At 50.1% G+C, this 23,081-nt stretch overlaps 1 protein-coding gene across 3 annotated transcripts in view; it reads right to left on the bottom strand.

Annotated features, from left to right (window-relative positions):
• LOC125317751 (DNA-binding protein RFX2-like) overlaps nt 1-22,072 on the bottom strand; it is a 62,876-nt gene extending 40,804 nt beyond the window's left edge. The window contains exon 1 of one of the 3 annotated variants that reach the window (XM_048287809.1): nt 21,942-22,072. The gene's annotated coding sequence lies outside the window, so the exon portion shown is untranslated. The remainder of the gene's footprint in view (nt 1-21,941) is intronic. The other 2 variants (XM_048287806.1, XM_048287804.1) reach the window with 2 other exon arrangements.
• Nucleotides 22,073-23,081: the final 1,009 nt, after the last annotated feature.

Raw genomic sequence — 23,081 nt, 5'->3', positions numbered from 1 at the left:
GGTTCCAGGTTGTCTCAGCTCAGCACAACACAGGGAGCATTGCTCTGACCAGCAACTGGTGCTACTGGGGAGGAACCACCACAAAAGTCTGAGCTCTGCTCCTGCACTCCACAGAAAATGGAGTCAGGGAGAAGAGACCTGGAGAAGGACTTTAGAAAAGGGCCTGGAGGGACAGGACACAGGGAATGGCTTCAGACTGCCAGAGGGCAGGGTTAGATGGGATATTGGGCAGAATTCTTCCCTGTGAGGTGGGGAGGGGCTGGGATGGAATTCCCAGAGCAGCTGTGGCTGCCCCTGGATCTCTGGAAGTGTCCAAGCACAGGGCTTGGAGTGCCCTGGGATAGTGGGAGGTGTCCCTGCCCATGGCAGGGGGTGGCACTGGATGGGCTTTAAAGACCTTTCCAGCCCAAACCATTCCATGATTCTGAGATCTCCAGCCACTCCTCAGTCACACAGGGGGGCCCAAAATCAAACTCAGACCAGTTCTTCAGCCATTCCATCGCTGTGTCCAGTGCACATCTCAGCAAGTACAGGGACATCAGCAGTTGCTTCCCCCACCACTGCACTGCTCCAGTGAGCAGGGAGAAGGAGCTGGGATTTTTCTGTGGGAATTTCAGGTTCATAAAGCTGCTGGGGACCGGCACTGCAGATTCCAGGACTGAACAAGACCCCAGATAGAAGGTAGAAACTATCCAGAGACAGGCAATTCTCCCTGGAGAGGCAAACAGAAAGCTGCTGTCCTAGAAATGAGGTTTGGGAATATGGATTTGAATATTCTGTGCTCGGAGAACGGCACTGGTGGATTTCTTGGTGAGGACAGCAGTAAGACAAACTGTATCCTACAGGAATGGGAGGAGATACAGGCTTCCAACAGCTCCCACTGTCCCAAAGAAAGAGAATTGACTGCTACAGAACTGGAATTAACCAAGTGAGATCGTTTATCCGGGCAATAAATTCCTGTGGGCAGCGTCTCTGGCCTGGAGAACGAGTGGGTGGCTCTGTGACGGGCAGCTCGCCCCAGTGACCTTTCTGTCTCTGGTCTGGCTGGACAGGGCTTCCAACGACACCCAAAACCCACCTCATTTCACCATCCCCACCACGGGGACGGGTCAGTCCAGAGCCTCCTGACGGATCAGGACGAGCGGGGAAGATTCAAAACCCTTTTGAACCATAAAGGGGGGGGGGGGGGGGGAAGCGTCTTCGCTGCTAATTCCGAGACCCCTCCGAGCGCTTTTGGAGGGGAGGCTCCCAAATCCCTCCGGCGGGCGAGGAAGCCGCGGATGGCGGGGAGGACGTGGGGGGGAGGCTGTGGGGCCGCGATGTTTGGGGAGCAACAGCGGTTGCCAGGGGTGACGCGGTCCCCTCCCGGTCCCCTCCCGTGGCCCAGCGCGTTGCCGGGCGACGCCGGGAGCGTTTCCCAAACCAAACATCCCCATCCCGCTCCCGCCTCACTAAATATGTCAGCGGGTATTTTCAGGAGCCCGGGGAAGGCAGGACGGACAAATAACGCCTTTGCCATGGTAACTGCGAAGGAGGGGTGGGGGGAAGGGCCCGCGGGCGCCGCGGCGGCTTTGTTTTGGTTTGGTTTGATTTTATTTAATTGTTATTTCAGAATAAACGGATTAGCGGGCTGGGGAAGCGCTCTTCAAAGCAGATGCTCAGGAGAGAAATCTTTTTGTTTGGTTGGGGTTTTTTTTAAAAAAATAATATGAAGGAGTTAAGCTTTTTGGAGGTGGGAGTAAACGACTCCCGGTGTTTGCGCAGCCCATGGCCAGAGGCACCCCCAAACACACACCTCAGCAAGTTCTCTTCCAACTTATTTCTTTTCTTTTCCCCACCTATTTGTAGATCCCTCGAAGTTTTCCAGCAGAATTTAGATCCCCTTCGAGCAGGGTTTAGCTCACTTAAACCAGGTTTGCTTTTCTTGGTGGTGTCTGTGAGCCCAGGGAAAGGCAGCCTGGCTGGGAGATGAGCTTTTGGGAGAGAGCGTGTGTGTGGTTTTGGAGTGTCCTCGGGTTTGATGAAGAGGAGAAATTAATCAAAAGGATGTTTTCTTCCAGTGCCATGAACATGGAAAGCTAATTTAAATTCTCCGCATCGATTTTTTTACATTAGAATTTGAGGCAATTAATCACAAGCAAAAATGTAGAGACACTTGGAGGATTTTAAGGGAGAGCTTGCTCTGGGGAAATAAAGAATAGAGAAAAGCTTTTGTTGGGCTGGTGGAAACATCATTGTCCTGGGTGCCGTGGTCTGATCGAACACATAAAAGTTCTGCTGTGCTTGCTGATCATCACTGAGGCCACAGACTGCTGTCACAGGTTCCCAGATTCACGAGGAGCAGATCTGGGGCAGAATTTGTCTCTCCAACTTTGCAGTCAGAGCTTAGGCTGTGGCATCACTTCAGTTCACCTTGGCAGCGATCAATAAAAGCTCATCACTGGTGGTTTCCAGGTGTGGCTGCTGTCAGTGCTTCCTTGGGTGTTTCTCCAGGTGTTTTTCTGCTGATCATAGAATCACTAAGTTGGGAAAAGGCCTCCAGGATAAAGCCCAGCCTTTGAAGGAACACACAGTCCCCCAGGGCACTGCACAAGCTTGGACTGAGGCAGTCATTTCTCTGAGGCACATAAAAAGCTGGAATCACTCATCCACTGGATGAAAAATAAAAATCACAATCCTGGGCACGTTTTAAATAAAGTCTTCCAAAATTTTGGTTCTTTGTTTAAAGATTTTTTTCCCCCTCAACTATTGCTGACCCAACCCCCAAACTACTCCTTGGTCTTAGAGCATTTATCTCCCTCTCAGGGGAACTGCCCCACATGAGAAGAGTAAACCCAGAAGTATTTTGAAGGAGGCAAATAATCTCTGGAGATGTTCAGAGCAGCATTCGACAGAGAGCAGCTCCTTATGGAAGACAGGTGAGAGTCTTTGGCAACTTAAAGATGACAACTGGAAATTAAAAAGTCATAATTTGAAGAATTTCCCTGGCAAAAGGACAACACAGACAGCACCTCCAGCTCTCTGAGGTGATCCGAGAGCATTTACACTCATTAATGAAAAAGTCAATCAAACCAAGCTCATTCAACCCTTGCCCACTGCTTTAAGGCCAGCCTCAGCACTGAGGCCTCCAAACTGTGTGAAAATGGTTAAAAGGTGCTTTAGCACTGCGACATTTGGCCAAGTAAAGCACCTCAAAAGAGAATTCTGGTCACAACAGCAGAAGCAGCAAAGGTGGATGTGACCAACCTCCTGCCAGCTCTGGTCTCACTCAAAGCCCAGCCTGTAAAACCAGCCCAAACTCCCTGTCTGACCCTCTTGCTCCTTCCACCAGAATTCCTACAGGGATATCTTTGCTGGCACTGACCCAAGAGCCATCAGCTCCTCCAGAGTGTAAAAGAGCCCAGCTGCCCTCAAAGACCCGCTATATTTATTCCAAATTAAGTCCAAGATGCTTCTCACTTCATTCCTTTCTCCTAAGTGCCCTTTTCCCTGCTTTAATATGCTAAAAATTACTGCTGGGATGAGGAAAACGCATTAAAATTGAGAGTTCACACCTCTCAAGTGTGGATGGCAGCGGAGGTTTTAGGATTCCAGTTGCTGGAGTCCTGTAACTCCCACAAGTGCCTGACAGGGAAAAGGGTTTCCAGCTTTCCAACTTTTACTGGAAAAAAGTCAAGAGAAGAACACGATTTCAGAAAATCACTATTTAAACTGTCAGCCTTCCTTATTTTTATCTCCTAGTGGGTTCTAACCCAACCTTATACTTTGGGGAATTTCTGGTCTCGTGGGGGAAGGAGTTTATTTGCACTCACAGAGCAGCTCAAACCCCCTTCCTTTTTTTTTTTTTTCCCCAAAGTTTCTTTCTACTTTTGCTTTTCAGAGATGAAATGAACTTCTTGCAGGAAGGAGAGCAAGGCAAGGAGTGTTAAGTGTGACTGCAGGAGCTATTTCCAGTCTCTACAGCATTTACTGAGCAGTATATTGAAGAGGCCATGAAATGCTAATGATCTCCAGACTGCCAGAGATACAGTCCTAAATAGAAGGAAAAAATCTCTTTGAGAGATTTTTTTTTTTTTTTTTTTGCCTATTCCATCTCCAAAAAAAACACACAAAACTTTTAACACCTCCCTTTGGCTAAAACTCTCCAAGTTACACTTGAAAAAAAAAAAAAAAAAAAACGAAAAGGAAAAACAGATGGGGGTGGGGGAGTGGATAGAGATGATCCACAGAGCTAAAATATCCATTAGTGGTAAATTCCACCATCTCCTCCCCCTCCCAAAAAAAAAAAAAAACTGGGCTGCATGGGTCAGATTCCACCCGCAGACCAAGGAACCAGCTCCAAACACATTCACTCAGCCCTTTTTATTCTCTTGCTTGTCTAAGTGGCTGCTAGGCAACCCCAGCAGCATCGCTGCTCATATGCATTAAGTATTAACTATTATTTCATTCCTTTCCCCCTTTCCACAAAAAGGCAGCAGCCTCAATTCCTGGCAGATAATTCTTTTCCCAAAAGGGAATGCTGGCTGGGAGTGGAGCTGTGTAAGGGGTGAATATTCCCAGTTTAGTTCCAGGATGGGATGCATCCACCACCCTGCATTACCCACCTAGTGCTCTCCTTAGGGGATGAAAAACTCATTTTTGGTACACCAGGAGATGCAGCTGCTCCGAGCTGAGCTCTGGAGGGAATTGCAGCGCTGCCCACACAGGGAGCCAAAACTCCTGGTGTCAGTTTGGTGAAGCAGCAAACACCCCCACTGCTCCAGCCCTTGTGTCCCTCTGGAGGTGGGGATTCTCCTGTGGGAATAAGCCCTGGTTTTGCCAGAGCTGGACAGCAGGAAGGATGCTGCTGCCCTGCCCAAGGTAGGATTTGAGATACAATTCAAGGATTTCTGCTCCCTTCTCTCTGAGAGTCCGTTCTAGGAGCAGCATCCTCATCCCTGCCAGAGGCAACTCTTCCAGCCATTTCCAGGGGCTGTTTCGCCTGAAGAAATAAACATCAAAATTGGGATGGGACAGAAGAAAGCAGAAGCTGGTGATGTTTAGAAATGGCTGGGATACTTCAGCTCAGCAAAGAAATTCAGTGACGTACCAAGCTCCCCTCAGCCTCATCCCAAACTTTGGTGATGCTCCTGTACCCAGAGCCATTACCAGGACAATCCTTTACAACAGAGGAGGAAGGTGCTGCTCAGTACAACAAAACCTCAGGAAAATGAATTTTTCACCTGCAGGAAGACTCCAAGAAGCGGCAGAGGGGAGGCTGCTGACAGGCAGAGCCCTGCATGCTTCCAGCCCAGTGACATTTCTGAGTAATTACAAACCCTTACGATCCATTATAATGTTAATTTACAGGCCAGTTGTTGTGGAGAAGTGTGATTAGACTTGTGTAGCTACGATTCGGAATGGAAGGAATGCTAAGAATGCCTCCACTTCGAACTGAACTGAGCAGCAGCGGGAAGAGCAGGAGCTGGAGCAGAGAGGAGCATCCCACAGGCACCTCCAGAGCCTGGACAGGAGCACAGGCACAGGGCAGGTCCTGCTAGCAGAAGGTTCAGATATCAGACCTGCAGGAGGCTCCAGAAGAACTGCCAAGCAATGGAAATGTTCACAGAATCCCAGGATGGTTTGGGGTGGAAGGATCTTAAAGCCCATCCAGTGCCACCCCTGCCATGGGCAGGGACACCTCCCACTGTCCCAGGCTGCTCCAAGCCCCAATGTCCAGCCTGGCCTTGGGCACTGCCAGGGATCCAGGGGCAGCCCCAGCTGCTCTGGGCACCCTGTGCCAGGGCCTCACTGCCCTGACAGGGAGGAATTCCTTCCCAGTATCTTTTGTGTGATATCTTCACACTCCATGTATGTGAGGGACAGGGTCCCACCTGGGTCCCACCTCGCACCTTCCAAACAAAGAAATGAGTATTGGCCTCAGCTGGGAGCATCCTATTGATTTATGTCACCAGCCCAATTCAGGAGTCCAGGCCAAGTGTTTTCTTCAATGCAGGCCAACCAGAAAATGTTTGGTTTTCAAATTATGAGACTTTCCTGATATTGGTTAGGGCTCCACTCCTAACCAGTATCAGTTGAGGATAACAAAATCTTTCAGAAAGGTTTTAAAGGATGGCAAAACCTTTTTAAAAGGTTAAAAACCTGAAACAAATCTCTTTATACACAATGCCTGCCCATTTCACAAGGAAGAGAAGCAAAAATTGTCATTTTAATTTTTTTTTTAACACTAATGTCACAGCACATTTGGAACCAGAATCAGGCATAATTTCATTTCCGCAACCTACCCATTAAAAGGGCTGCCAGATTTGATATAAATTTTCCTCTACAAAACAAATTGATTAAATGCAGACTGAACTGGAGTCCCTAAAGCTTTGTCACAGCAAACTTCAGGCAGCAGTTTTGTAATTTGCAGGTGGAAATACATCAGAACATTCATTTTCAGCCTCATACAAGCACCTCGTTACTCTGCAAAGTAATATTTTTAAGCTATGAATAGTATCTAAATTATTCAGGGATGGAAAAAACAAATCCATCTCCTCTGGAAAGGAAAGCCACCAGCTGCTGAGAGCAGAGCAACTCTTCTCCTAAGGCCAAATAATCAGCAATGCAAATACCAGTGGAGAAGTGCAGCACCACGAGCAAAGAGAAAGGTTTTCTAGGAATACTCTTGTGGGGAAAAAGGGGTTTGTAACAGAGCATCATTTAGGCTGGAAAAGACCTCCCAGACCATCGAGTCCGAGACTGATCCCCACCTTGTCCCCAGCCCAGAGCACTGAGTGCCATGTCCAGGTGTGGACATCTCCAGGGCTGGGGACTCCAAACCTCCCTGGGCAGCCCCTTCCAACGTTTAATCACCCTTCCAGGGAAGGAATTCCTCCTGATGTCCAGGCTGAAAGGGTTCAGCAGCTCCTAAAGGAGCAGAAAAGGCAGAGGGAGAAGGAATCTCCTCAGCATCGTCGGAGGTTCTGACACAGCCAGGCTGGGACACCTGGAACTGCTTTTTTTCCACAGATATTTCAAGTACCAGTCTCCTGCCTCACTTGTTTGCTCAGGGAGAGTTTAAACGGGGACAGAGGGGTCTCTCCTGTGCCACTCCATCCCCCAAAGCCGTGCCCTTGAGTTCATCTCACCGCCATGGCCTGCACGGGCTCAGGCCCTGTCAGTAAAAGTTGCCCAGATTTAATTCTCTGAGCACATGAAGGAGATGGCAGCGCTGGGGGAGGAACCAGGGCTCTTCTGCCAGTTTCACAGAACTCTCTTGGCCACCCAGATGTTTGCAAATTCCCACAAGGAGCCTAATTGCCAGTGCAAGGATTAACTCAATTCGTTTTTGTTACAAGGCCAGCCTCCCTCCAGCCACACCACAGCTGACTTCAAAGACTTTTGTACCAAAGCTCAAGAAGCAGGAGCAGATCTTTTCTTTCTGGAACACCAAAGGAGGCAGGAGGATGTTGTCCATGCTGGAGCTCCTGGATATCTGTGTCTCCAGGAGCAGCAGCTGAATATTGCTGGGTTTAAGCACCTCCCAGACTTGCCTGAGGCGTCGACCCATTCTGGATTTTGCAAAATCACAGTGCAAGGAACACCGAACCAGCAGCAGCAGCTTTCCCCCCTTACTCTGCTGCAAAGAATATTGAAGATCTGTCATCACATGAAGCAGAGGGAGAGCAGTGTGAGGCACTGAGAGCCAAGACCCTGTTCTGTGTGGGCTGGGAAACTTTCAAAAGATTTTTTTCCATAGGAGAGATTGCAGGGAAGTCTTGATCAACTCACCTCAAGCTGATTCTCCTGCCTGAGCTGCACAGTTTCAAAAGGATCAGAGGAATCAGGCAGCATTCAGTCCTTCCACTGTGCTAGGGATTCACTCTGTTTTCCTTTTAAAATGATGAGTTGTTTGATTATCAACCCATTACTGCTCTCTTAACTTTCCTCTGTGACTGAAGTGCACAAACCTGTATTTTAAAAGATACAACCTAACACTAATCTCACATTCCATAGGGTAAATCCCCTCTGGAGCATTCTTCCCAAACAGACAAAGAAGGAAAAAAGTCCTGTAGGAAGGGGAGAGAGGACAGGTTGCAGAGCATGAAACTCGACTTTATTCTGTTATTGAGGTATTGGGATTGGGGTTTCTACAACATCCACACTCAACCCTTCCCTCCTCCCTGACTCACAGGTCTCTGATGGGCCATGAGCTGGAGGTATTTATGAGCCAAACGTGTTCCAACAGCTCAAAGCATTTTAGGAAAAGCTTCCAGCAGCTCTGGAGAGCCTCAGACCAGCAGGTAGCCAGGAAAGACTACAGTGCTGCCAATTTTAACAGCAGAATGATTTGTTCTCTTAAAAAACTTAACCTTTCATTGGCTCCTTTATTTACCAAGGAGAGATTTGGGTGGGGAATAGAGGGAAGAGTCTCTTCTGTGCAGCCAGATGGAATTCCAAATCCAGTTAGTTTGGGCAGGGAGCTAAGGGGAAGATGTCAAAATATGTTTTCCATTAACGTAACAGCGGAAAACACGAGTGCTTTCAAATTCTATATACAAACAATTACTGCTCTGCTACCAGAACCTGTGCCAATAGGAGGGATTTTATCACCATAGTTAGTTTAAACCAACAGCAACAGAGTTGTAAGTCAGAAATATGGTATTTTATTCTGAAATATTTGCTTGGGGTGCTACTTAACATCAGACTTCAGTCAAAATAAGCTTTAGTGAATGATATGTTAAATGATCCCATCTGCCTGTTTCAAAGGCAAAAAAACCAAGTAGATTTTGTTAATCCTGAATTTCCAGTTCAACCTTCCAAAAGAGAAGGGACATTTTCTGCTCTTTTTCACCATGTGGTGCTAAAGTGAACAGGGTTGGTGGTACAGGGCAGAGGAGTCCGGCAATCAAGACATTAAGAGCAAATTTTAACAATCAGTATGACATTGATTTTTTTTTAGTGGACAAGTTTTACTTTGCAGATGGAAGGGAGTAAAAAAGAGAGCACCATCATCTTCCCTGCATCTGCACTCAGGTGCTCTTGCAGAAAGCACTCCAGGAGGAATAATGCTCCTTATTCTGCTCTCACAGCTGAGGGGGTTTTGTCTCTCACAATCAGTTTGTGCCAGAAGGGTTGGGTGACTCCCTCCAGGAGTGACACAAAGGTACAGAGGGAGGCTGGGATGACACAATTCAGGAAATGGACTCAAAGGAGCAAGGGTGAGCAGTTTATAGTTCACAGGAGGTGGTGATGCCTCTAGGAAAGAGGCAGTAACAGCTGTGGAGGGAGAGAGGGGGAGAGAGGGGAACGGGGAAGGGGGAAAAGAAGGGAAGGGAAGGGAAGGGAAGGGAAGGGAAGGGAAGGGAAGAGAAGGGAAGGGAAGGGAAGGGAAGGGAAGGGAAGGGAAGGGAAGGGAAGGGAAGGGAAGGGAAGGGAAGGAAAGGGAAGGGAGAAGAGAAAAGAGAAGAGAAGAGAAGAGAAGAGAAGAGAAGAGAAGAGAAGAGAAGAGAAGAGAAGAGAAGAGAAGAGAAGAGAAGAGAAGAGAAGAGAAATTTAATCAAGTGGTGTTTGCAGCCTGGCTCTCCAGCCCCACGAGCACCTGCAGTCGTGTGTGCAAGGGCCACAGTTGTGCTTCTGCAGTGGGAAAACAGCCCCAGTTGTCATAAACTCAGAGAATGGCATCCCTAGGGATGATTGGCCCCCCAGCCAGGCTTGCAGCACTCAGTACCCTCCAAGGACTGACACAACTCGCTGTACCCAGCTGGGGGTGGGCAGGGGGGCAGATTTTTAAAGTTAAAATCCTGTGTTATTACATTATTCGACCTTATTTTTGCCCATCTCCTCTAACCAGTCAGCACATGCTCTTGATTTGGGGGGAAATCATTCTTCCAGGGAACAGGCAGTAGCTCAACTCTTACATTAACTCTCTGATGCAGGAAAAATTAGTAAAATTTTTATAAACCCGAGAAAGAAAAAGGTCTAAAAATCACTGCAGAGTGGCCACAGGCTGTCAGTTGTCACCAACTTCCACTTCACTGCTGTGCTAGGCTGGTTATAAACCTGAAGTGTAAAGTGGAAATTCATCCACAGACAATTTACTTCTCCCCAGCAGAATACTGCACGATGTTCTGGCTAATCACATAATTCAATCCTCGTATGTTAAGAAAGCACTCAAAAATCAGGAGAATGCATTCAAAATGTTCACTGTGTGGAACATTTCGTTGCCCAAACATCACAATATAAATTCAAGCACGGAGCTGCCAAAATGAGAAGTTAGCACAGAAATTCCTTCATGACTGACTAAGGAGAGACTCATCACCAAGGTATTAAGTAATTCTTAGGGGAAAGTGAATTAGAATTGCAGTGTATCACGTATTAATTATTTGGTGGCAGTTGAAGAAAAAAGCTTGGGTTTTAAGGACACGAGGTTAGAACACAGCTGGAGGACTTTAACCCGTGATATAAATTGACTTTTTAAATGTGCAAAGAGGGAAATATCCTGAGTTTCACTGGGTCCTGCAAACTGAGCAATATGGAACAACAGAGTTTTCCTCATCTGCAGTTCATTTTTGTTCCAAAATTCCCTTTTTAGAGCATTCTAGCTGTGTGTTCATTTGGATTGTAAAACAGCCTGAAGAGTGATACTGGAGCCACTTCAGCAAAAAATGCCCCAACCACTCTTTTCCCCAAATTTCTCTAATTAAACCCTTTCACCAGGGGTTTGTTGGCTGTTTTCCCTCTCTCAATTTTTTCAGCACCGGAACACAGCTCTGAGCATCATCTCTGCATCTCCACCAGCTCAAGCCCTGCAGGATCTCCACCCCCAGCAAACTGGGGGAGGAAAGTTTTAAAGAGGAAAACAGGAAAATCCTCTGGGTAGAGGCGTTTCCTGGGAGATCACCTTCAGGGAGCAGAAAGAAGCCAGGAGGTCCCTTCCAACCAAACCATTCTGCGATTCTCTAAGTGCCTCTGCACAAAATATTCCAGGAGGACACAAACAGAAAAATAGTGACACCATCCCCCCAAAAATGGAAGCAGAGCAATAATGACACCACCCCCAAAAAATGTGTGTCTTGTTTTGATCAGTGAGTAAAGCAACAATCACCTGAGGCTTTCAAAGCACTTCACAAATATTAACTCTTATGAGTTTGCCCATCTTAACTTTCTGGCTCTTGGAAAAAAAAAGGCAGGGATTGAATTATTCCCTGATGGAAAATGGAAATGAAAGCACAGAGCAAATAAAGCAGGGTTTCCCAAACAGATCTGAAGTGTCAATGGATGTGGATTGTGGATCAGAAAAAGATGGGACTTGTGAGATCAGTGATTAATTTATGCCTCAGGGCACAGGCCTGAGTGTGGGGAACTCCTGGCACAGGGGAGTCTAAGGTGGCACAGAAACCCCACTGAGGATGGAGTCCAAAGGCAAAGAGGTGCATCAGAAATGTGGAATAAACACCCTTGGAACTGCATTTGATCACAATTTACTCTTGGAAATTCACCCTCTCTCCATGTGTCTGTATATGTGTACATGTATAAAATACAGGTGTACTTTATACATAAGTGAGTATAAATATCTAGAAAATAACTCAAATCCCAGGCACTGATACAGCTGCACCCCCAGGGCCTGCAAACCCAGAGGTTTTCTTGTGACAGACACACCCTCAGATGTTTTGATATGAAAATGTCTCCTTTCAGTCCCCAGCAAAGGAAGTGGTGATTTTGATTTTCACAAAGCCAGAGCCTGCAAGGAACCTGTGGGGCTAAAGACAAAGCACATTTCCCCACAGGGCAGCAGTCAGGGAGCATGGCACGGTGGATCACGTTTTTATGACAAATTTCATCCATGAAAATGGGGCAGAAGAGGACAAACTGGTCCACAGAGGGACTCACTCTGCAATCCACTCCCTGGCTAGGCTGGAATCACAGAATCATGGAATGGTTTGGATTGGAAAGGACCTTGGAGACCATCTGCCATGGGCAGGGACACCTCCCACTGTCCCAGGCTGCTCCAAGCCCCAATGTCCAGCCTGGCCTTGGGCACTGCCAGGGATCCAGGGGCAGCCCCAGCTGCTCTGGGCACCCTGTGCCAGGGCCTGCCCACCCTCCCAGGGAACAATTCCTGCCCAAGATCCCATCCAGCCCTTCCCTCTGGCACTGGGAAGCCATTCCCTGGGTCCTGGCCCTCCATGCCTTGTCCCCAGTCCCTCTGCAGCTCTCCTGGAGCCCCTTTAGGCCCTGCAAGGGGCTCGGAGCTCTCCCTGGAGCCTTCTCCTCTCCAGGTGAGCACCCGCAGCTCTCCCAGCCTGGCTCCAGAGCAGAGGGGCTCCAGCCCTTCGAGCATCCCGGTGGCTCCAGCAGGTCCCTGTCCATGGGGTTTTTCCCTAATTAACAGGGTTATGTAACTCAAAGAGCCCCGAGGTTCCTCACTCCAAGGGCTCTTCCCTAGCAACCCCCGGCTGTGGCTACAGCCCATCCCAACAGCCCGGGGTGACGCAGCTGCGCTGGAATGTCCTGGATGGGGATTGCAGGGGAGGTTTCTGTGACTGTGACGGATGAAACGAGCTGACGGCACAGGATAATTAAATAATTAACCCCCGTCCTCGCCGTGAGACAATCTTTGCTCTGCCTCTCCCATGAAACCTCCCAGAGCACCTCCCAGACCCAACCCCATCCAGGATAACAGATTTTCTGGATAATTTTGGGGTTCCTGGCACTGGACACAAGTCAAAAAATTATGGTTTTTAACTAATATTCGATAATGAGACCAAAATAAAGCTATTTCTATTTAAGTGCCTCTACCTCACTTTATCAGTTTATAAGTTTTATACTTTATCAGTTTTGTAATCACTTGATAAGATTAAATAATGAACTGAGTCCAAATTTCAAGAGCCAGGTGTAAACCTCTGGGAACACAGAGTTTACTGCTTGTTACAAAAACAATTACTGCACTTTTTACCTAAAAACAAGTTGAGGTTTTGTGAGGGGGTTTTTGTGTGGGGGATGTTTTGGGGTTTTTTGTTTGTTTTGAGGTTGTTTTGTTAAGTTGTTTTTTAAAGATTTTTACATTCTGGGCAGCGTCTACACTGGGAGGAATGAAAGTGTAGAAAACAGCAGTGGTAAGAATCAAAAAAGCACTTTTGCTGCTCCAGTACAATTCAAAACAAGAATTATCTGGTTTACAACTCCTCACCTTCTACAACTAACTCTGATGGCAGCAGCACACAAGACAATACTCTAAAACTTAAATAAGTCCATTTATTAGCACAAAAAGCAGCAGTTCTACCCTTCTGAGTGCTTCCTGCAGGGAATATTCATAGAGTCATTAAATCCCAGGATGGTTTGGGTGGGAAGGACCTTAAATCCCATCCCATGGGCAGAGACACCTCCCACTGTCCCAGGCTGCTCCAAGCCCCAATGCCCAGCCTGGCCTTGGGCACTGCCAGGGATCCAGGGGCAGCCACAGCTGCTCTGGGGCACCCTGTGCCAGTCATGATCTTATGGAAACTCCCAGATTTTCCCATAAATACTATTCCAATAGGAAAACATGGACCCCAACAGATCTATAAAGCTACACCAGGAGCAGCAACAACTTTGCTCTTGCAAGCCCAGCTGAGGTCACAGCAGTGCAGGTCAGTGTGACAGAGGAGGTGCCTAAAATATGGGGGTGAACTTTGCATTTCTGGTTTGAGGGGAGGTGATTCATATAGAAAAATCTTCCTTCTGAGTGCAAGGAGCTGAGGGGGCTGGGCAGCCTGCAGGCAAGGCCCAGGTTCTTCAAGGGGCTTGAAGAAATCTTCTGTGGAGGCTATTTCACCTTACTGGCAGGTGGAAGTCTTCTAACAATGGTGCACATCTGTCACATTAAGGAGAATAAATATTTGCTAGGAAGAAGGAAGCTCTGAAGACCAGCCTGGTGACCAGGAGCCATTATTTCTCTTATTATTTGTACCTATTAAAGAAAAATTTCCTCCCATGATTGGTCGTTTAAGGTCATGAATATTTGAAAAGATCTGCATTTCATCTCCTTTGGGGGGAAGGGTGGGGGCTTGAACAGCACAAGAAATTGTTTAAATGCGAGGACTGAGGATAAATGAGACAGAACCAGTTCATGTGCACTTAATCCCATCTCCCCCCACATTTCACAGCCCTGAGGTGGGTTTTGAGTTGTTTTTTTAGACGGGACCATCCCAGACAGCTCAGGGGAGGAGGAGAAAGATAGCTTTGCACAGAGCAGCGAGGTGACAGCGCTGACAAGTGCACCTCCAGCACACGGAGAGCCTGGGCTTATCTCAGCCAGCTTCCTCCCACCTTATCAGAGGCTCTGCACAACCTCCCGTTACTGCTCAAACAAGAGCACAGCCTGAGTAACAGAAAACATGAGACTGTTGGTCAGAAAGGCCCCAGAGCTGGCTGAGCTCACTGGAATATCCAGCTCTGTGCAGGATCCGTCCTCGTTTCCATGCCTTGTTTCCCATGAGCTGCACAGAGAAGGGCCATTGTCCACCTCACCACACATCTCCAGGTGCCTCCTGCTCCCCTGCTCCAGCCTGGGCTCACAGAACCCCAGGATATCCTGAGCTGGAAGGGACCCTCAGGGATCATCAGTGCAGCCCCTGGCCCTGCCCAGACACCTCAACAACCCCAGCCTGGGCATCCCTGAGAGCGCTGTCCAAACGCTCCTGCAGCTCTGGCAGCCTCGGGGCCGGGCCCATTCCCTGGGGAGCCTGGGCAGTGCCCAGCAGCCTCGGGGGGAAGAACCTTTCCCTGAGCTCCATGCCCAGCCCTGACCCAGCTCCAGCCGTTCCCTGGGCTCCTGTCCCTGTCCCAGAGCAGAGCTCAGCCCCTGCCCCTCCGCCTCCCCTCGGGAGGAGCTGCAGCCCCCAGGAGCCTCCCCTCAGTCTCCTCTGCTGCAGCTGAACGAGCCAAGTGCCCTCAGCCGCTCCTCAGACCCTTCCCCATGTTTGCATCCCTGCAGGGCTGAGCAGGCTGGAAGGTTTGGCAGCAGTGAGGAACAGGCTCAGGAAGGACATGCTGCTCTCTCCACACTTCCCAGCAAAGCCCTGCCTTGTCCAGGTGGAGACACAGTTCTGTCCTGGACACTGGAGACACTGGTGACACCCTGTCCCACCGTGGTCAGGAGGTGATGGAGAGAGAAATGCCACTTGCACTCGGAGTTCCTGTGCCTTGTTAAGCAGCCTCCGTTCATACACCAAGTAAACAATAATTAATAAATCATCTAATTGTGGAACTGTCCATTACCAGCCAGTAACTGAACCCATCAGGACTAAGCCAACCCACACATCATCAAGCATCAGCTCAGCTCAGGATCAGATCTTGGAGGAAGCCAAGCAGGAAACAGAAAAAGAATCCCAGAATGGTTTGGGTTGGAAAGGACTTTAAAGCTCATCCTGTTCTACCTCCTGCCACCTTCCACCAGACCAGGTTGCTCCAAGCCCCATCCAGCCTGGCCTGGAGCACTTCCAGGAAGCCACAGCTTCTCTGGGCAACCTGTGCCATGGCCTCACCGCCCACACAGGGAACAATTCCTTCCTGATATCTCATCTAAACCTCCTCTCTTTCAGTTTAAAACCATTCCCTTTCACATGAGTTGATGCTCCAGTCCATCAACACCTAAAGCCTGGGAAATCCCCTGTGCAAAAGCCATCCCCAGATGCTCAGGACCATTCCAGAAGACACTCGTCCATCCTAAATAACCTTCCAAAATGAGGGAAACACAGTAACTTCCACCAGCATTGCACTGAGGCCATCACTGTGTTGCTGTGTAGCACTGCTGGATGTCTCTATATGATAATAATAAAAATTCAGTGCTCTGTGCCCTGGTTCCTCTAATCACGGTCTTAGAGGAAAAAAAATGTCCTTGTCAGGTGTCCCACTCTGTCCCTGCTCAGCTGCACAAGGGCAAGGGCAGTGCAGGGGTTTTACCTGTCAGTGTGAGGCTGCTTTATCTAAAGCCTCCAGGACTCCCAGACACCAGAGGCCAGAAGAACGAGAATAACTGATATAATTCCCTGGGCAGGGTGAATGTTTAATCAGCTGTGTGTTAAGCCAGAAATTCTCCAGAACAGTTCCAGGGTTGTCATGGTGGCAATGGGATCTTAAGCTGATACTAAGGAACAGTCTGACAATGACTAACCAGGTGGTGGTTAAGGAAATCGTAATTCTGCTGAGGTTGTTTGCCTGTAATCATCCCACCCCCGCCTTTTCCCTTCTCTCCTCTTCCCCTGATGTTTCTTGTCAGTCTTAACTCCTGACACCTCCAGAAGAGGCATCCTTAATTACGGGCTCCATTCAGCAGGACCCTTTGCCTCGTGTTAACCTCAAAGAACCACCAGCCACGTAATCCCAGAGAAATTCCTGAATTACTGCTGCCTCCCCACACAGACTCAGCATTGGCTTCATCCTCGTGCTTCCAAACGAGTGGGGCACTTCCAAAACTCAGCCATGGAGGCAGAACCATCTCTCTTCACACCCGGATTCACTGCTGATGTGTGGAGTCCATAAGGATTCCCTCATCCCCAGCACAGCTACAAACGGGATGTTTATGAGTTTGGAGCATGGAGCTCCTGATGGGAAAGGGAAAATGTGCACAGGAGAGAAATAAATCCAGCCAGGATCCTCTTCTCTGGAAGGGATGGGGAATATATAATTTTATGTGCAAACATAGAATCACGGAATGGTTTGGGTTGGAAGAGACCTTAAAGCTCATCTCGTTCCACCCCATGCCATGGCAGGGTCACCTTCCACTACTCCAAGTTCCTCCAAGCCCTATCCAACCTGGCCTTGGACACTTCCAGGAATGAGGCAGCCTCATCTTCTCTGGAAAACCTGTGGCTCACCCTCCTGACAGTGAAGAATTTCTTCAGTTATCAAACCTAAATTTCCCCTCTTTCAGTTTGAACCCATTCCCCTTTGTCCTGCCACTCCAGCTCCTGATTCAGAGATGCTGCTACACGGTGCCATCCCCTGAACCTCTTCCCTCTGCTTTGTTCCTGCTCATGTTCCACATTTCCTTTGCCAGGATAAGGCTTTGTAAGGATTAGAGACGCCCTGAAGAAGTCAGAGCATGGAGTCACCCTGCCAGGGGAGACGGGGGCGTGTCTCGAGCTGCTCCTCCTCAGAACCTGCACACAGGTACCTGCTGGTGTTTGTCCTCACGCACATCCAGACATTCTGTACATGAAGCCAAAGAAAAACCCCCTCACCCAGGAAAAAAAATGATTTGTGGAACCTGGATGGTGAATATGCAGTGAGCTAAATGCAGCATCAGGGAGGAATATCTCTGCAGTCAATATAATTATTACTTCTGTCAGCTTCTTGCTAGAGACACTGAGGATTTCTTTCAGACTTGGGACAAGAAAACAAAGCACCTGATTTTTGTTTGCATATTCTTTATATAAAAGTCATTATTGGTGCAGCATTCTGTGACCTGTTCCTCTGACTGCAATGTTCAGTCATCAACCTCTTGCAAAGCTTCCTCCCACGACACATTTGTACAATGCCGAGACTTCTCTGGCATTTATGAAGCCCAGAAAAACAAATTCTTAATAGAAATCTAAGTCAGGAAAAAAGCAAACTTAAGAACTGCCTTTAAATGACTTTTCAAATGCCTTCACCTGGGATTTCTACAGCTCTTCACTCCTGTGGAACATCGGGAAATACCCAAGGGAATGACACGAGGTTGTGTCGGGGAGGTTTGGGATGGATCTCAGGGAAAGGTTCTTCTGTGATTTTACGACCAGATCAACGAACCAAAACAGTTTCTAAAGTTCTGTTTGGGAAACTCTGTGCTTCTGTTGCAATTTCAAATACACCTTGTAACTTTATTGCTGGGTAGACACTGCCTAACGCCTGCAGTGACATAAGTGAGCAGGAATACTGTGGGAAGAGGAAGATTTTCTCACTCACTGACATGAAATCACATGTCTAGACATAACTGCGTATTGTTTTAACAACTCAATTAGCTGAATTAACAACATTTAAACTTCTCCAGAAATCGCCATCTCTCATAAAACATCACCCAAAGCTGAAAGTAAGTTTGTTTTTTTTCTCCTTTCCCCCCCTACCTGGAAACATTTTGTGCATTAATGTGTCCTGAAATAATTTCTGAAATGTGAACATTGCCATCTCTCATAAAACATCGCCCAAAAGTGAAGGTGGATTTGTTTTTTCTGCTTTCCCCCCGCACGAAAATAATTTGTGTATTAATCTGACCCTGAAATAATTTCCTCTGTGCTTTGTGGGCTAAGAAAAGTGACTCTAGAAGTGCCCTCTACAAAAGGATTCCTCCTTGCTCAGGGAGCTCAGGTTTGTGCTGAAGGAAGGTTTTGTCATTTATTTATGAATTTATGGATAATTAGTCCATAAGCCACATTCCTCTTTGCTCAGTGCGTTAAGGGGTCCATGGTTTGTGTTGAAGGAAGGTTTTGTCATCTATTTATGTATTTATGGAGAACTGCCCCATAAGCTGCTCGGACAGACACATCCCGACGTGGGAAAGCCGGCACGTTCCCAGACAATAAGCTGGATTTGTGAGTGTTTGAACAAAGGAATAAAGACCTGCCAGTCCAAAGAAGACAAAACAACACGTCTGAAAGCGCAGATGACAGACAGAAACCTTCCCTGCGTGTCAAATATCGGCAACGCAATCCCGGATCCCGATGGATCCCGATCCCTGAGTCCGGGCGAGCCCTGGCACGCTGGGCTCCCGCTGGCCGGGATCCAGCCCTGCACTGTGCTGGCATTTGTTCCGAGGGAGGCAGGGAGAGGAGGGAGAGCTTGGGTTAAATATAACTCGGTAGCCTCCAGCAGAAACTCCGGCGGAGGAGCCGAGCGGGCGGGATCCGCCTGTTGAATCAGCAGCGCGCTCGGACTCCGCTTTTAGCTCGGGAAGGGCTAAAAGTGAGCAGGGGAAATGGGCTGGAATACGCGAAAGCAGCTCTGTTTATGGGCCTGTATCAGCAGGGAAAACATGTTGTGATTAAACGTGGCAGCTGTCGGTGCTCCGAGGTGTTACAAGCAGGGGACTATTTAAAGACAATGACTGGCGCCGTCTATTCTGCCGCGATGGAGCCGCGTTTGTGGCAGCCCCGAAGTTGTTTTGTGGCAGAAAGTGACTTTTAGTGGCAGGGAATACCCTCAGTTGGAGCATTTCCACCAAAAAGCCAGGACACACGACGTCATCAGAGACACTGGCTGCTCAACGATCACAGAAGAACAGGTTGGGTTGGAAGGGAGCTGAAATCCCACCTCGTTCCACCCCCTGCCAAGGGCAAGGACACCTTCCACTATGCCAGGTTGCTCCAAGCCCCGTCCAACCTGGCCTTGGACACTGCCAGGGATGGGTCTGATCGTGTTTGCACACACAAAAGAACACAGAAAGTGAAATTCTGATGTACCTTCACATACCTAATACACGATTTAACAGCGACTCTCTCTAGACCACACTCAGCCTTCTTGGGATGGGTGACCCCAAACTTCCCTCTCAGCCCGGCTGTAGGGGCTCAGCGTGGTGCCAAGTCCCTTGATGAAGGAGGGGCCTCCATTTATGGGCCAAATCTGCAAATTCATATGGCAATCCTACAGCTTTACAAAGCAATCCTACAAATTTATATGGCAATCCTACAAAACACTCTAAGAGTGCAAATCTGATGCTAAAGGAGAACAAACTGCTGCTGGCCACGGCCCCAGTGTGCTGCCTGCAGGTCTCACCCCCTCTCCAGGTGCTCTGGATTTCCCACTGGCTCGAACCCTTCCCCAGGAACAGAGCTGGCACACAGGGCCCCAGCACAGGGACACGCTCCTGTGAGAGGAATTCATGAGATGCAAATGGCCCAGCAGGGAGATGCAAAGCAGGGACTGTCTGTGGGAGTCCCCGGTGGCTGCGAGGGACCTGGTCTGGCTTTCCTCGGTGGCAGTGGATGCTCCTATCCCCATCCCCAAAGCACACTGGGATCATTCCTGTTTTGCAGGAAGCAAGCAGGGACAAAGAAATTCCAGCTGTCAATCCCTTCTGTCTGCGCTTTCAGCCTTCAGGCCAAGATCCTGTTGTTACCTGAGAACCCAGATGCCGATTAAAAAGATGAGCAGTTCCAAACCTCACAGTTACAGGAAAAGCTTTGAGAACACCAACTCCAACGGCTTAAAACAAACCCCCAGAGCCTACCCACAGCTGTGTAACCCCAAGGCAAATGCAGCACATCTCACAGAATTCCAATACATCTCCCATCCCTCAGGACAGTGACACTGAGAGGTAAAGACCCAGCTGGATGGTTTTTTTTAAAAACCTGAACTAAGATTTTCACGTATCCAGCACCCCACAGGACGGTCTTACAAAGTCCTACATGGTCCTGCCTTTGGGGTTTTGCCTCACCTGACTCCAGCCACCCAGAAATCAAACTCTGTTCATCCCAAACTCTCTCAGCAGACACAGAGGTTGATTCAACCCATCTTGAACCGAGGTAACCATGAAAGAGCCTCCCAAAATGCCTCCCCTTCCACAGACTGCCTTCTACTAAACGTGGCACTTTAAAATAAAACCTGAGACTGAACTGATCCTAAGCTGACTGAAGCAAACTCACATCGAAAAGTGAAACAGCAGAAGCAGAGAGGGAAGCCCAGGAGCTTAAGGTCGGTATTTTAAGACTGATTTTTTTTTTCTTTTTTTCTAAGCCAGACGTTACTCTCCATTCTCAAACGATTTGTAACCAAGACAGAGTTGAAAAGTTTGGGCAGAAGAAGATGAAAAAAGCCTCGACTAAATGATTCTGAAGCTGAGCTCTCAGTTTAACCTAGCAGTTAAAGCCTCAGTTTAAGGACATTCTAAATGCAAACAGGTAAAGTAGATTTAACAGTATTTAAAAAAAATATTATTTATTCTGCTCTTTAACTAGTAAGCCTCGCCTCTTTCAATAGCAAAGCCAAAATAAAGGCTTCAGAGTGCTGTCTAAATAAAAAGAATGGAAAGATTTAATCAGGCAGCAGGAACTCACGCTTGAAACAGGCACGTCCACAAAATCCCACTCTAGCAGGAGATGAATCTTGTTTCACAACACACTTTATTCAAAACAAACAGGAGAAACCGCGTCAAGAACAGGCGGCAGATGCTTGCAAATAGGTCTCGCTGCGATTTTCCCTCGTTTCTAAGACCGACACGAAAGCGAACGCCGGGATCTCCCAGCTCTGGCAAACTCCAGGGATGAGCTGGAGTTGAAACCACCTCCCTCCACCCCTAAAGGGGAGGAGGAGCGCTCGGGGGGGGACGGGGACAGCAGGGAAAGAGGGACGGGGGACAGCAGGGAAAGAGGGACGGAGGACAGCACGGGGAGGAGGACGGGGACAGCACAGAGAGAGGGAGAGCACGGAGAGGGGCACGGGGACGGTACGGAGGGGTGCCGGCTCCGAACCCAGCGGAGCCGCTGCCCTGTGCCCCCTCCCGACCCTGGCCGGACACTTTGGGGCTCTCACCGCCCCCGGAGCCGGGTGGGACCCCCCGGCAGAGCCGCGTCCCTGCCGCCCGCGGAGCCGGGAGCGCGGCGTTCCGGGAAGCCCCGCGCCGGGAACGGCGGAGCCGCGGGGGCCGCGCCGCCCCCGCCGGCCGGGCGGTGTCGGTTCCCGTGCCCGGGCGGGGCCGCGCTGCGGGCGGTGCCCCGGGGCAGCGGCACCGGCCCGGGGAGGGGGAATCCCGGGCCGGTTCGGCGGTGCCGCCTCCGCCGCTCCCCCGCTCCCAACTTTCCGGGGGCGGCGCGACCGGCGCCCCCCGCCGCGGCGCGCAGCGGGACCGCGCATCCCGCGCCGGGACAAGCGGGGTCCGCGCTGCCGGCCCGCACCGCACCGGCCCCGCGGAGGACGCGGAGACCGCGCATACATCCCCTGCACCCCCCCCCCCCCCCCCCGCCCGCGGTCCTACATCCAGCCCGTCATGGGGCGGCCCCGCTCACCTGCCGTCCCCGCCGGGTGCCGCGGGCTGCGCTGGGCTCCGGCCGCCGGGGCCGCGCGTTGCCGCCGTTGGCAAGTAACAGTCTCCAGGGCTACGGTCACTATGGCGCCGGGCGCCGGGTCTCGAGGCAACTGTTGCTACCCCGGCCCCGCGCGTCACCGCCCAGCCCCGCCCCTCAGGGGGCGGGCCCAGCGCTTCTCCGCTGCCCATTGGTGAACCGCCTGTCCGTCATTTGGTGGGGCGGGACGCGGGGCGGGAGGACCAATGGCGTGGCGGAGGGGGCGTGGCCATCAGTTGGCGCGCGGTTTGGCGCCTCGGCGCGGGGCGGGGCGGGCGCGTGACGCGCGCGCGCGCGCGGTGAGGGGGGGGGAGCGGGGGGGGGCGGGGCCAGCTCGAGCGCCTCGATGATTTCACCTCAATAAATCAATAAAAAACCCAGAAAGTTGATTTTCCCGCTGTTAAACATTACCGAGTGGCGGGCTGGCGGTTTCTCCCGTTGCCGCTGTTTTTTTTTTTTTTTTAAATGACATCAAGCCGTTGTCGTGGCGACGGGGCGTGACGTCACTGACAACAACGCATGGGGGCGGGTGGGGAGAGGGGGATTTGGGGCGGATTGGGGGGAATATCGGTGAATTGCAGCGTTCCGCCCCCGGGCCCGGCCCCTCCCGTCCTGGATCGCGGCCCCGGCAGCGCCCGGAGCTCGGGGGGACGCGGTGAGTGAGGGGAGAGGCTGCAGCAGCGCCCTGTGACATCAAATCGCCACCCAGGGACAAACGGACCGAGCCCCGTGCTGGGGCTGCGACAGAAGGACGTGGAGCTGCTGGAGAAAGTCCAGAGAAAGCCACGGGAATGCTCCCAGGGCTGGAGCCCCTCTGCTCTGGAGCCAGGCTGGGAGAGCTGGGGGTGCTCACCTGGAGAGGAGAAGGCTCCAGGGAGAGCTCCGAGCCCCTTGCAGGGCCTAAAGGGGCTCCAGGAGAGCTGCAGAGGGACTGGGGACAAGGCATGGAGGGACAGGACCCAGGGAATGGCTTCCCACTGCCAGAGGGATGGGATATGGGGAAGGAATTGTTCCCTGGGAGGGTGGGCAGGCCCTGGGATGGAATTCCCAGAGCAGCTGTGGCTGCCCCTGGATCCCTGGCAG

Source organism: Corvus hawaiiensis, chromosome 28, assembly GCF_020740725.1.
Source record: "Corvus hawaiiensis isolate bCorHaw1 chromosome 28, bCorHaw1.pri.cur, whole genome shotgun sequence".
In the NCBI taxonomy this organism is placed as follows: Eukaryota; Metazoa; Chordata; class Aves; order Passeriformes; family Corvidae; genus Corvus; species Corvus hawaiiensis.
Note: the sequence above shows the minus strand (reverse complement) of the source record. Positions and strands in the feature narration are given on the sequence as shown.